The sequence below is a fragment of the Protopterus annectens genome, chromosome 5.part0, assembly GCF_019279795.1.
Source record: "Protopterus annectens isolate FY-2018-M chromosome 5.part0, PAN1.0, whole genome shotgun sequence".
Classification (NCBI taxonomy): domain Eukaryota; kingdom Metazoa; phylum Chordata; order Ceratodontiformes; family Protopteridae; genus Protopterus; species Protopterus annectens.
In genome coordinates, this window is record NC_056735.1 from 1919961035 (window position 1) to 1919976195 (window position 15161).

The window sequence follows — 15161 nt, forward strand, 5'->3', positions numbered from 1 at the left end:
TGTATCACCCTGATAGATCTCTCCAATCTGTACATCAAGTTCTCCTAAATGTAGAAAACCCAACCCTTCCACCTGTCAAATGCATTACCCCTATACAATCACCAAGCTATGAATGCTCTCCCCTCATCACTCAGAATGACTAGCGACCATGAACATTTTAAGACATCCCTGAAACTACACCAAATCTGCCATTGGCTATGTACATGTCCTGTACTAACCACATAAAACCCAATATTGCCTAGGGTATCTATTTCTCCAGCTCATCTCCATCTTGCTTTTTTTCACACAGTTGCCACCTGATCATAAAAATACTCAGTGCTATCAACTTAAAATATCCTAACATGAGAAACTCAGCCATATAAAAGCTATCTATATATTAGCATGTAGCAAACTATACCTCCCATTTAATCTTATAGGTTCATAGGTGTGTACTAGGCTAATGGTCCTGGAGCCTTTACAAGCCTAGCCCATAAGATTACCCTGGCATCGTGCAATTCGACATTTGTTCCCAGTGACTCTGTGGAGTAGGCCCACTGGAGTGATCCCCAGGATGAATTTTCTATTTCCCATCCACTCATCAAGACTAAAGACTTTAAATCTTGGATAACATATGAACTTCAGCTTTTCTTAGAGATTAATTATAAATCTGAACCAAACACAATTATGGTTTGGGATTCTCTTAAGGCCTATTTATATGGTAAAACCATTAGCTGGTATAACAATAAAATTAAAGAATAGGACTCAGAGTTACAGCAACTCTAAAATCAAATATTATCTCTTAAATCTAATAAAAACTTATTAGCTGCTGATAATAAGTAGAAAATAGAAGAAGCAAATAAGAAATACAATGAAATACTATCCCATAAAACTAATTTAGCTATAGAAAAACTGAAATTAAATTCCTATGCTACCTCTCCTCAGCATATTCATGACCTATCTATGAAAGCTAAGATACAATCAAAAATTAATAACATTGATAGTATCCTTCATGAAGGGAAAAGGAAAAAAGTCTTGGACATAGGGAACATTCTGGAGGCTTTTAATTATCATTATGCAGAGCATCAAAAAGATAAAATAAGTACAAATGAATGTGAGAAGTTAGAGAATATAGTTCCCAACATAAGAATTCCTGGGGAACTTAAGTTAGATCTACAAAAACCTATTTCTCAAAAGGAAATTATAGATAGGATTAAAGGAAGTAAGTCTAATAAAGCACCTGGAATAGATGGCTTAATTATCGACATGTATAGATTGTTCCCTTCTTTTATAATCTCTCTCCTACATAAAACCTTTCTTGAAGTTCAAAGATTAGCAAATATTCCTCCTTCTTGGAGATATTCTCTAATTTCCCCTATATTAAAAGAGAATAAGGACATTCATCATTGCAACTCATATAGATGCATTTCTGTTGAATAATGATTACAAACTATTTATGTCAATTATGGTCAATAGACTGAAAATATCCATAAATAAAATAATTAATGAAGACCAAACTGGTTTCATACATAACAGGCATACACAGGATAATAATAAAAAAGTATTAACTCTGATAGATTACCTCAATAGAGGAAACCATGAAGCATTGTTAATAGGTTTAGATATTCAAAAGGCCTTTGACTCCTAAAATTGAGGTTATTTGTTTAAAGTTATTTGATCCCCCCTTTATAACAACGATAAAGAAAATCTATGGAAATCTGGCATATGTCAAATTAGGTCCCTTTACTTCCAAAGCAATCCAAATCACTAAAGGTACTAGACAAGTATGTCCCATGTCCCCTATCCTATTTGCTCTGTCCATAGAAATACTTGCCATTTTAATACGTAATAACCCAAAGATAAGAGGTATAAATATATACAACCAATATATTTCTAAAATAATGATGTTTGCTGATGATGACTTACTTATCTTACCGAACTCTAAGGAAGTGTTAGGTGAAGTGGATATAGTAACAACAAATTTCCAAAAAATCTCAGGACTCTCCTTCAACAAATCTAAATCAAAATATTTATTATTAAATAAAAAAAAAAGAATATACAGGTTCCAGTTAATCATATTATTGGAAACCAAGTTGCAACTCTAGACTATTTAGGAATAGACCTAGGCAAGAATATAGAGGAAACCTTACAGCTTATCTATGCTAAAGCCATAGACTTAATCAAGACATTAATAAACAAATGGAATAATTTGTTTATAACATTTGATTATAGGTTACAACTGATAAAAATGGTTTTGTTACCTAAAATATTATTTATAACACAAGCCCTTATACTTTCACCAGGAAAGAAAATCCTTAAAGAAACCACTTCAACTCTGATGAAATTCTTTGGTACCCCAAAAGAAATAGAGTGGCATATTCTCATCATATCAGAAAATGGGAACAAGGGGGTTAAAATTCCCAGACATTGAAACTTATATATAGGCATCTATAATTAAAATACTGATGAATTGGATAAATCCTAGATACTCTTCCAAATGGAAACAGTTACACTCCATTATACTAATGAATGAAATTTATTTATCAAAGAATGTTTTGGTAACTGACAAAGATAAGATATGGCACTATTTACATTTAAATTTACAGTATAGTACAACAAAAGTAACTAAACTAACACCAAAAAATATATTTTTGATGTGTTTAGAAAATTCATTAACACAAATTTAGATATAAAACTGTGGCAAAGATTTGTAATACCATTTACTACTACAAGGGATTTCCCTGATAAAACACAGAGAGATTTTTGGTTTATGGGAAAATAATAACCTATTTTGTTGGTTGCAATGTATAGAAAACCAACAAGCTTTGAACACCCAAAGTAGATTGTCAACCTATGGACTATCCCCTAATGACTGGTTGGTTCTTCAGAGTGTCACAGCATACACTAAGGATCCGTGTAGAATAATATATAACTCATCTTTCAAAACAGTACCAAAAATTATAAACTGGATTTTTAGAATTCTATATAATACTATCAATGTTAAGAATCACCCTAGCCCTGAGTAGCATCCTGCCATCACCCAGAATGATACCACAGTACAAGGACAAAATGATTGACTTCAACAATTGGCTAAGCTTCTGGTGTCATTCTAAAGGGATCCTGTATCTGTCTGCCTGGAATGACATGATCGACAAAACATGATGCTTTGCCAGAGATGGGCTACACCTGTTGCCTCTGGGATTCCAGATACTGGCTAAGGCTCTAGCCATCCCTATAGTGCCTTTTTTAGGCAAAGTTCAAATGACAAATTCACCACCATAGCAGGTACAAGCAAGCAGAATCTGAAAGTATTGCTACTCAATGCTAGAAGTCTAAACCTCAAAATGCACTCACTCAAGGCACTCCTTAAAATGAAGAACATCGACATCTGTGCAGTGACAGAGACCTAGTTCAAGGCTCCAGAGGATATCCCTGCATTACCAGGCTATAATTCATACCACCCATTTCGGCCACCTAACCTGGACCAAAACACTAAAGGCAGAGGTGTGTCCATATTCATTAAGGATATCCACACCTCCAGGCTAGTTGCTCAGCATAATGCATCCGAGATTATCCAAGTGCAACTAACTTTGGGCAAGACTGCAATCCAATTGTAGCTTGCTAAAGATCCCCCACCATGCCCCAGGATTCCCACTCCTCATTTCTTGTTACACTGGAAAATATTAGGGTACAACCTAACACCCTAATAATGGGCAAGTTCAACTACCCCACCATTAACTGGGAAAACTATTCATGTACCAGCTCTTGTGCTCAACGATTTCTGGAATTCATAAATTCCAATGCCTTGGATCAACTTATCCACACCCCCACCAGGGGCAGCAATATCCTAGACCTGGTTATTACCAATATGGGCAACCAGTGTTCCACACCAGAGGTCAATTCCTCAGGGTCTATATTAGAACACCGAACGTTCAAAATTTCAAGTGTTCTAATATCGACCCATTTTCAGCGAATGATGAAAATATTGAAGAAACAGAAAATCAAATTTTTTCCTAGGGAAATAATTTGGTTGTCTGTTTCTGTTGCTTTGGTATTTTCAGCGCTGTGGTGGAAAGTTATGGGTCGTGTTCAGGTAAGTGTGTGATTGTGTGGACGTGAGGTTTAGGGTGGGTTAGGTGAGTTAGGGTTAGGGCAAGGGCCAGGTAAGTGTGCGATTGTGTGGATGTGAGGGTTAGGGTGGGGTAGGTGAGATAGGGTTAGGGTGCAGGTGAGGTGACTGTGCGATAGTGACGGACCTTAGGGTTAGGGTTTGGGTTAAGGTAAGTGGATAGTTAGTGGTGTATGTATAGTTTAGTCTAGAGTTAGGTGTAAGAGTTTAGGTGTATGTGTGTGGATTGCTGTTTGGTTGGTGTGCTTGTGTTGTGTGTATGTGTTTTGGAACAGCAAATTCTTTTCCCTAGGAAAAAATTTGCTGTTCTGAATGTTCAATGTTTTAAATATTTGATTCATAGGGTTCGATATTAGAACACTCGAATTTTGAATGTTCAGTTTTATAATATAGACCCAATTCCTCGTTGGTCAGATCTGACCACAAGCTAATCACCCTAGACATCCACATCCATCCCCCACCCCCCCCAACCCCCATTAGGGAAACCACCGTAAAAAATTTCTCCAAAGCCAACTTCATGCTTCTTAAGAGAAAAGTGGCAAACTTCACGACACCCATGCTGACGGACAATAGCGGTATGACTGCTGAATCCTACACAAATGCACTTTATAAGCAAACAAGGTTGAAACAAGCAGCAATACAAAAAGCACTTGACCAAGGAAGGTTCCAACAACAAAACTCAAGCAGTAATGAAAAAAACTTCTTTAATGAATCCAATGCAGACCAATACATGACACAGTAGAGTTAAGCGCTTTCACCTAGTACAAATACCAGGCTTCTTCAGAACTCAGTACAATGAAGTCAATCCCCTTAAATAGCTTGAATAGCTTAAATTACATCATGTGACTACCCCACCCAAAAAGTCATCAATTGTTTTAAAAATCTTTTAAAATCCATTGTTAAAACATTTCTTTAAATATTTGTAAAGACTCATGGGAGTTCTTGAAAGACATAAAAAAAGAATTATTTAGGAAAGATTTACTTATTTTCACTATTGATGTAATTGAACTGTTTCCAAGCATTTCCCATGAGAAGGGACTGGAATGGTTTTCGGAGATTCTTACTGCTGAATCTGGTTTGGACAACAATACTATTAATTTAGTTTTGGAGTTCACTGAGATTGTTCTTAGGAACAATTTCCTATATTTTAATGGAGAATATTACCATCAAAAGAAGGGTGTTGCTATGGGGGCATCTTGTGCCCTGTTATACGCCAATTGTGTATTATACCATTGGGAAAAAGAGCTCATATTAGAAACAGATTGGACAAACCACATTATTAAGTATACCAGATTTCTAGACAATATTTGTTTGTTGTGGAAAGGGACAAAAGAAGAATTGAAAGAGTTTTGTTATTATATTAATGAAACCACAGAATTTCTGAAATTCACTATGAACACGGGGGAAGATAGTTTGGACTATTTAGATGCTACATTATATTATACAACAACTTAGCTGGTGACACCTTGTTCTCCAATACAGTAGGTAAAGCCTGGAACATCCTCCCAAGCCAGCTAACCTCAATATCCTCTGTCAGCTTATTTAAAAGCAAGCTTAAACCCTACCTCAAATCACACTGGCTATGCCCCTGTGTTAACCCAGACTAAGTACCTAACTATTAACTAGACTCCCACAATTCCTAGCCTCCCATGATCATGATCTTGTGTTGTCTCACTAATTTTTAGTGAGCTTAACCTTCCTTAGGATTTTTTCTCATGTAAATAAGTATATACTGTGGAAAGATCAAACACCTTCATATAGTATCACAACCTATTTGTTAAATAACACTAGAAATCCATCCTTGTTTGCTGTTCTTCTATACTCTATCTATTGATCTCTAGTGTTTTTCTTTCTTAGGTTTTTGTGAGACCTTAGTATCTCTTATCATAAATTTCTAGGTGTATCTAATTTTGTAATATGTTATAAAGATTTGTACTACACCATTTCTAATACAAATGTATTAGTCTTATTCATCTATTCTTAGATACATTTTTCCTTTTTCCTACTGAAATATAAAATATATAATCTTAGGCTTGTACTATAATTGTTAAAACTTCTTATGTACCAAATTATACTTTTATTGTCTTTGTCTTGACCTTTTATGTTGTTGTAATTTGTGGAGTTTTTCTCCCCGGGCCTCCACTGAAAATGGACATATATCCAGCTGGACTAGCCCGGTCAACAAATGTAAAATAAAATGAATAAATAAATAAAAAATAAGGACTATGAGAACAATTGTTTTCAGTCAAGAATCTTCCGGAAAAAGACGTTTTCAAACACTTACTTGTATTTTGACAGTGGTCACCCCTTCTATCAGAAAAGGAGTATAGTCAAAGGACAATTAATTAGGGCTTCAAGAATGACAAGTAAGATGGATGAATTCCTGAACGAAGTGGAATTCATTAAGAATTTATTCTTAGAAAGGGGTTACCCTGAGGAGCTCATTGAAAACATTGCGAAGGAAGTTATTGAGAATAGGAACAAAAAATGTTTCCCTTTAATAGGGATTGGTACTATTAATTTGGCAAATAGTTGTCCAAAATCTATTCCTAAGGAAGGGGCCTTTGTGCATACTTTTTCGGGGACTTCAGCTGAAGTAGAAAGGATTATTATTAAATATTGGCATGTATTAAAGGTGAATGCGGGAACATCTGAGTTCTTACCTATTCAGCCACATTTTATTAGGAGGAGGGATATGAACCTCAAAGAATACATGGAGAGAGGAGAAAGAAAATTGATTGGGCAAATTAGGAAGAACAAAGGTACTTACAAGTGTGGGGCATGCCACCGATGTCCTTATATGGTCAATCAAGGTTCTTTGTACATTCCGTCCAGGATATTTAACATTCAATCCTCACAGCATTTTAACTGTACGTCCAAAGGAGTTGTATACTTGGGCATGTGTATAATATGCTCAAATTTTTACATAGGGAAAACAGAAAGGCATTTAAACAGAAGGGTTTATGAACATCTGTATGATATTAGTAAAGGGAAAGAAACGAATGCCTTTTACAAACACTCTCAAAGCTGTAAAAATATGGTCTTAAAGCTTTTTGTTTTGGAGCAAATTTGTATAGTCCCCGGGGCGGCAGCTGGGAATCTAAATTGGAGTATAGAGAGCTGCTTTGGCAACTCAAATTAGATGCGGGGAGAGAACCGGGTTTAAATGAAAATATCAACATTAGCAGCGTTTTAAGACTTAGAGCTGCTAGATTATAATTATGAGGGATTGTAATTATGTACAACTACTAGGATGGTAAATGGTTTTCCTGTTTCAGGAACTACACATTGTGTTTACAGATAGATTTTTTGTAGGATTTTGTATTTTTATTTTTATTCTATGATGTTGTGTACTATGTACTTTTTAGTGGTCCAGGTCTCGTTGTACAGCATTGTTAGAAGTTTCTTCACAGAATTGCATTTTTAAAGAAATGTTTTAACATTGGATTTTAAAAGATTTTTAAAACAATTGATGACATTTTGGGTGGGGTAGTCACATGATGTAATTTAAGCTATTCAAGCTATTTAAGGGGATTGACTTCATTGCACTGAGTTCTGAAGAAGCCTGGTATTTGTACTAGGTGAAAGCGCTTAACTCTACTGTGTCGTGTATTGGTCTGCAATGGATTCATTAAAGAAGTTTTTTTTCATTACTGCTTGAGTTTTAGTTGTTGGAACCTTCATTGGTTGAGTGCTTTTTGCACTTTATAAGCACTTACATGAGTGAATGGATCATGCAATCCCTAACAGAACCAAGATGCTATCCTCCAAAAAAAGGAAGCCAATCAGGTGGTTCCCTGCCATAAACAAACTCTACAATAGAAGAAAGAAACTGTTGCAAAAAAGAGTAAAATCCCATGATTGGAGGAACTCCCTGGTCAGCCTTAGTAATAAGCTGAGATCCCTCATAAAATCCTCCAAAGCTAGTCACGAAAACAAAATTGCCACTGACTCTAAAGACAACCACAAAGCAATCTATAGCTATGTCAAGAATCTCAATAGCAGCACTCAGATCTACTCTGAGGTACAGCACAATGGCACTAAATATACAGAACCAACTGATATTGCCAACATCCTGGCAGATAGGATCAGTGCTAACTTTACCCCCCCTTCCATCCCCTAAAGCGCCCCTCTCTATACCGGAAGAATGCAAAGTTCCTGTACTCACGGCTGCACAGGTAAAAAACACACTCTCCAAAGCCAAGAACACAGCATCCATGGGACCTGACAACATCCCAAACTGTGTTCTACATGAACTACAGAATGAACTGGCACCCCACCTAAGTACCATGTTCAATCATAGCCTCACTTCAGGCTATGTGCCCACTGAATGGCACACGGCGATGATTATCCCACTCAACAAAGGGGGAGCCACCACAGACCCCAGAAACTACTGCCCCATTAGCCTGACAAGCCTGGTCTGCAAGGCTATGGAACGTATCATCATGGAACTTATAAACAATGACATTGGTAATCTCCAAACTCAGGACCCCACCCAGTTCGAGTTTGTAAAAGGCAGATCATGTCTCTTAAACCTGATAGACTTCTTTGAAGTGGTCACCAAAGCCGTAGATGAGGGTAAGGTGGGTCACACAGCCTATCTAGATCTTGCTAAGGCTTTCGACACGATCCCCCACTCTGGAATTATAGATAAACTCACTAAACTAGGTATAAATCCCTATGTCACATGATGGGTTGCCAACTGGCTCACTGACAGAACCCACATTGTGAAAGTAGCAGACTCCAAATCCAACTTCAGACCAGTGACAATTGGAGTACCACAGGGTTCACTCCTGGGTCCTCTCCTGTTTAGTATCTACTTCTGTGAAGTACAGGCTAACACAGAAGGTCTTTGGCTAATGAAGTTCACAGATGACTGCAAACTAGGAGCCATAATCAAAACTCCAAAAGATGTGGACATCCTACAAAAGAGCCTCGCTGAGACAGATGCCTGGTGTCAAAGCCATGGCCTCAAGCTCAATGCCAAAAAGTGCATTGTCATCCATTTTGCTAAAAACTCTATACACATGAACTACCACATAGGTGGTAGTCTACTTAACATCGAAAGTGTGATAAGAGGCCTTGGGACACAGGTGGACAGTAGTCTCCCCTTTGATGATCACATCGCCACAGTAGTCAGGAAATCCTTCTACATGGCACACCTCATCACAAAAGGTTTCTCATCCAGGAAAAAAAGAGGTCATTGTTCCCCTCTACTCATCACTCATTAGAGCCATTATAGAGTACAACACCTCTTTTGGTATGTACCTCACATGACATCTACAACAACTGGAAAGGCCGCAGAAATACCTCACAAAGAGGATTACTGGCCTCAAACAGATACCCTACGCAGACCATCTCAAAAAACTGCAGCTTTCCTCTGTCGCATATCGCCTACTCAGAGGCGATCCCTGCCTAACACACAAAGCTATGTCAAACCCAGAGCTTTTGGACATGCTCCACTTAAAGAAATCCCACACCCTCCGAGCTACACGCTCTAAGGACCTAAACCTTGTCACCATAATAAATAGAACATGCTGGAGGAATAGATTCCTGTCCCAGAGACTTCCCATACTCTGGAACAAACTACGTATCTATATCAAACAAAGCTTCTCATTAGCACTCTTCAAGAAAAATCTTGATGATTGGATGGGAGATAGGAAATTCACCCCAGGGATCACTTCTGTGTCTCTGCTTGACAGTGGCACAGGAAAATAATTTTTTTGGATGGCAAAAGCCAGGGTACCTTTTGGCTAGGCTTATATAGGCTCTAGGGCCAATAGACTAGTACCTACCTATGAACCTATGAACCTATGAATTATCATATCTAAATAACACTTTAGTTGTCTATAAGACAGCTCCTAAAGATTCTTACTAGCAATACCTAACTAAAGAGTTTCAAATATTATTATCAATGGAAGATAAAACAAACATTTCATTTTCAGTTAAACTAACTTCTTACTCACAATTCTGGAGGATTTTTCATTGGAAATTTCTACACAGATCCTTTTTGACACCTGACAAACTCTCAAAAATGAACTCTTCAAATAGCAAGATATGTTGGAGATGTCATCTGTCCACTAATGCTGACTGGTCTCATATTTTTTTATGACTGTACTAATATTAAACCATATTGGAATGAGATTAACACATTTCTTCAAGCTATCTATACTGATATATTTGTTTTGACAATGTGTTTAATTTTATTTAATGTTTTTAATAGTAATAATATGAAGAAAGATGACCTGTATTTGCTGTGGACAATGTTAGCAATAACCAGAAAATGTATAACTAGAAGATGGAACTCTAATGTAGTACCCACAATGGAGGAATTCCTATCATCACTGAAGAAATGCATACTAATGGAGAAAATAACTAAAGAGTTAAGAACTTTTCCTAAGCCATTGGTTAATAGTTCATGGAGAAAAGTTTTGAATTTGATTGATACCCTACAGATGGAACCAGACTCTTCCTAACTATCATAGTTTATATATTAACTTATTATTTAACTACAAATGTTTTTATCTGAATCTTTTTTGTCAGGCTGAATGTAAATATGTAAATAGTTATTGAATGTTATGAATGTATTACATTATTGTGTTATGTCATCAAAATAAAAATAATTTCAGTAAAAAAAAAAAAGATTTCTCTTGAAGAGGGCCAGTGAGGTGCACTGTTTGACATGTATGGGAAGTCTATTCCATAGCATGAGCAGACAGTGGGTTATGAACCTATCCCTCCAGCATGTTCTGTTGATTGTGGTTATGAAGTTGAGGTCTCTGGAGCATGTGGTATGGAGGGATTAGGATTTCTTTAGATGTAGCATTTCTAACAGACCTGGATCAGACATGGCTTTGTAAGTCAAGCCTCTAAGTAGGCGATATGAGGCAGAGAATAGTTGGAGTTTTTTGAGTCTGTCCATATAGGACAACTGTTTAAGGCCTGGGATCCTCTTTGTGAGGTACTTTTGCGGCTTCTCAAGTTGTTACAGGTGTCTAGTAAGGTACATGCCAAATGGGGCATTGTACCCGATGACTGGCCTAATAAGGGAAGAGTAGAGGGAGACAATTACCTCTTTCTTCCTGGATGCAAAACCATTAGTAATGAGATGTGCCACCAAGAAGGACGTTCTGACCACAGTGGCAATGTGGTGGTCAAAAGAGAGGTTGCTGTCAACCTGTGTTCCCAGATCTTTTATAATGCCTTCTGTGTTCAGTGGACTACCATCAATGTGGTTATTCATGGGAACCGAGTTTTTCTCAAAGGGGATGACAACACATGTTTTGGCATTGAGCTTAAGGCCATTGTTCTGACTCCAGTTGTTGGTCTAAATGAGGCCTTTCTGCAGGATTTCAACATCACTTGGGGAGTTAATAATAGCTTCCAACTTGCAATTGTCTGCAAACTTTGTCAGCCAGAGTCGCTTTGTGTTGGTCTGGACTTAAGAGAAGTAGATGCCAAACAGGAGAGGACCTTGGACTTAACCCTGTGGGACTGCACTCATTACTGATCAGCAGTCTGATTTGAAGTCAGCTACTTTCACACTGCGGGTACTATCTGTGAGCCAGTTTGCAACCCACCTAGTGATATAGGGGTTGATGCCTAGCTTAGTGAGTTTTTCTGATTCCTGAGTGGGGAATGGTAACAAAGGCCTTGGCCAGATCAAGGTAGGCTGTATAAACCACCTTGCCTTCATTCCACAGCTCTGGTGACTGACTCAAAGAAGTCGACCAGGTTGAGCAGTCATGATCTACCCTTCACAAAACCAAATTGTGTGGGATTCAGAGTTTGGAGATTCCCTATATCTTTGTTTATTAGGTCCATTATGATGTTTTCCATAGCTTTTCATATCAGACTCATCAGGCTAATGGGGTGATAGTTTCCAGGGTCTGTATTTTCTCCTCCTTTGTGGAGAGGGATGACTGTAGCAGTGCACCTTTCGGTAGGGATAAAGCCTGAGTTGAGGCTGTGATTGAACAGGGCACACAGGTGTGGTGCCAGTTCACTCTGTAGTTCATGTATAACACAGCCAGCGATATTGTCAGTTCCCATAGAACCCATATTCTTGGCCTTGGACAGTGCTGTTTTAACCTGTGCAGCAGTAATACTGGGGGTCTGGCAATCTGCTGATATTGTGATTGGTCCTTTGGGGGGGGGGCTAAAGTTGGCACTAAATCTGTTGGCCAGTATATTGGCAATATCTGTTGGCTTGGTGTAGGAGGTACCATTGTGCAGTAGCTCAGAGCAAATCTGGGAATTGCCGTGGAGATTTTTTACATAACTATAGAAGGCCCTGTGGTTGTCTTTACTATCTGCTGTGATTCTGTTTTCATAGCTAACTTTAGAGGATTTGATGAGGGATCTCAACTTTTTGTTGAGGCTGATAGGGAGTTTTTCCAGTCTTGGGACTTCACCTTATCCTGCATCAGTTTCTTCCTTCTGTTGTAGAGTTTGTTTATGGCAAGGGACCACCAGATTGGCTTCCTTTTTTTGGAGGAGAGCATTTTGATTCTATTGGGTATGGCGAGATCCATGCATTTGTGTAAGTGTTCATACAGTGCATTGGTGTATGATGTGGCAATCATGCAATTATTCTCCATTTGGATGGTTGCCGTGAAGTTAGCTACATCTGTTTTTAGGAGCCCAAAGTTAATTTTGGAAAATGTTTTCATGAGGTTACCTTTGTGGAGGGGGGGGGGGGGGAGTCAGAGGGATGTGCATTTTCAAGGTGATTAGTTTATGGCTGGATCTAACCAGGGAGGAGATGACTTTTGCTGTAGAGCAACAGTTGCCTATGTTAGTAATGACAAGGTCAAAGATGTTGCTACTTCTAGTGGGGGTAAGAATGAGCTGGTTCAGGGCACTGGAATTAATGAATTCCAGGAAACGCTGGGCAAGTGTATTGATACATGAGTAGTTTTCTCAGTTAATGGAGGGATAGTTGAGGTCGCCCAGTATGAGAGTGTTAGGTTGGACCCTAATATTCTCCAGGTTACTTAGGAACGTGAAGTGTGAGTCTTGGGACATGGTTGGGGACCTATAGCAGGCTACAATCTGAATCGCTGTCTTACCTAATGTTAGCTGCACCTGAAGTATCTCTGATGCGTTATGTTAGGCTACCATTCTGGAGGTGTGTGCATCCTTTATGAATATGAACACAGCACCAACTTTGGAGCTTCAGTCCAAGATCTGGGGCTGAAAGGTGTGGAATGAGTTATAGCCTGGTATTGCAGGGGTGCTTTCTGCTGCTTTGAACCAGGTCTCTGTTACAGCATAAATGTCGATGTTCTCCATTTTAAGGAGTGCTTAGAGTGAGTGCATTTTGAGATTTAGACTTCTAGCATTCAGCAGCATGACCCTTAGACTGCATTTGTTTGTAGCTGTTACAGTGGTAATTTGGTCTTTGTAACATAGTCTAAAAAGGCACTATAGGGGTGGCAATGGGCTTGGCCAGTATCTGGAAGCCCAGGGGTGACCGATGCAGGCCATCTCTGGCAATGTATTGAGGTTTGCCAGTCATGTCATCCCAGGCAGACAGATACTGGATCTCCTTGGAATGACACCAGAAACTTAGCCAGTTGTTGAAATCAATCATTTTCTGCTTATAATGTGGTATAATTCTGGGTGATGGTAGGATGCTGCTCAGGGCTAGGGTCATACCCGCCTGGGCTACATAATCTGAGAGGTCCTCCATGTCTCTTTTCAAGTAGTCCAGGGAGATACATCTGAAGTCGTTCATACCCACATGTACAATGACAGAGCCATATTTGTACCTATTGCTGAGGGACCTGAGTGCATGCATTATGTGGTGGATCCTGGCACCTGTCAGACAGCTGACTGTTACTTTCTCCTTATTCAGCCTAGTGAGTGGGACATCAGTGTGCCTCACTATCAAGTCACCTATGACTAGTGTGTTGGGCATGCTGTTTTGCATTAGGGGCTTTGGTTGAGTGGCACTCAGTTTAGGAGAGTTATGTGTCTTATGATTAGTGTTGTGATGCGGTGGTGGAGTGCGTTTCTGCCTGGTGTGTGTTCTGGAGGGCTATGTGTTCCATGTGGTGTGGTGCAAGTATTGACTTTCTCCTCTTGACCAGCTATTCTGTTCTTGGCTGGAGAGTGCATGGTTTCCAATTTGGATATATAAGAACATCTCTCACAAGTCTGAGTGTTGGGAGTTAAGAGGAGAGGGCTGTCAGTGTACGTGAGACAGTTGCTACATTGCCTCAGGATGCCCAAGCTCACCAGGTTAATAGGAGAAATCACATGGAACTGACCTTTAGACATGCCTGGAGGGGTGGGCATTAATAATGAGTACTGGAGCTGTTTCCTTGTAGAACCTTTAGTGTTGGTAGCACTTTTGTGTGCTGCAATAATTGCTACAAGAATTCTGGTAAAATGCTAGACTAATAAGCTAGTAAAAGTGCAGGAGAGGAGAGAACTATTAGATCTAAGGGAAAAATTGAAGAGCAGACTTTTTGGCACCACTCAGAAGCTTACAAACAGTCCTGAATACAGCAAAGTTGTATCTGGACTAGACTAGTTACAGGAAATGTGGGAAATAAGTGCAAATGCGAGCTTTTAATCCAGAAAGTTGAAAGAGATGGAAAAACTGCCAAAAACTGCCAATAAATTACTCTTTCTGGGCCAGAAACCACTCCTCTTGTGGTAGATAGTCTACTTAGTGCCTACCACTCCCACTGATAAGCTAGAATGCTTCCCTCGAACACAGAAAGGCTTGGGGGGGGGGGCTCAGAAGCTTACAAACAGTCCTGGATTCAGCAAATCTGTATCTGGACTAGACTAGTTACAGGAAAGACAGAAAAAAAGCTTAGAACTTTTTTTTTTTTTTTTTTTTACAGAAAAGCAGCTAAAACAGCACTAAAAACAATTCAAATGTGGTGCAAGCTAGAACACTTGAGTTGTAGCAGTATTAAAGCAAATTCAGTTTAAATAAATGCAGTTTATTCAAACGGTATAATGAACTGAATTCAATTATTGTTTTATTCAACTCTGAACAGTTAAAAAGTGCGAAAAAATATAGTTATCAGCTTTTATT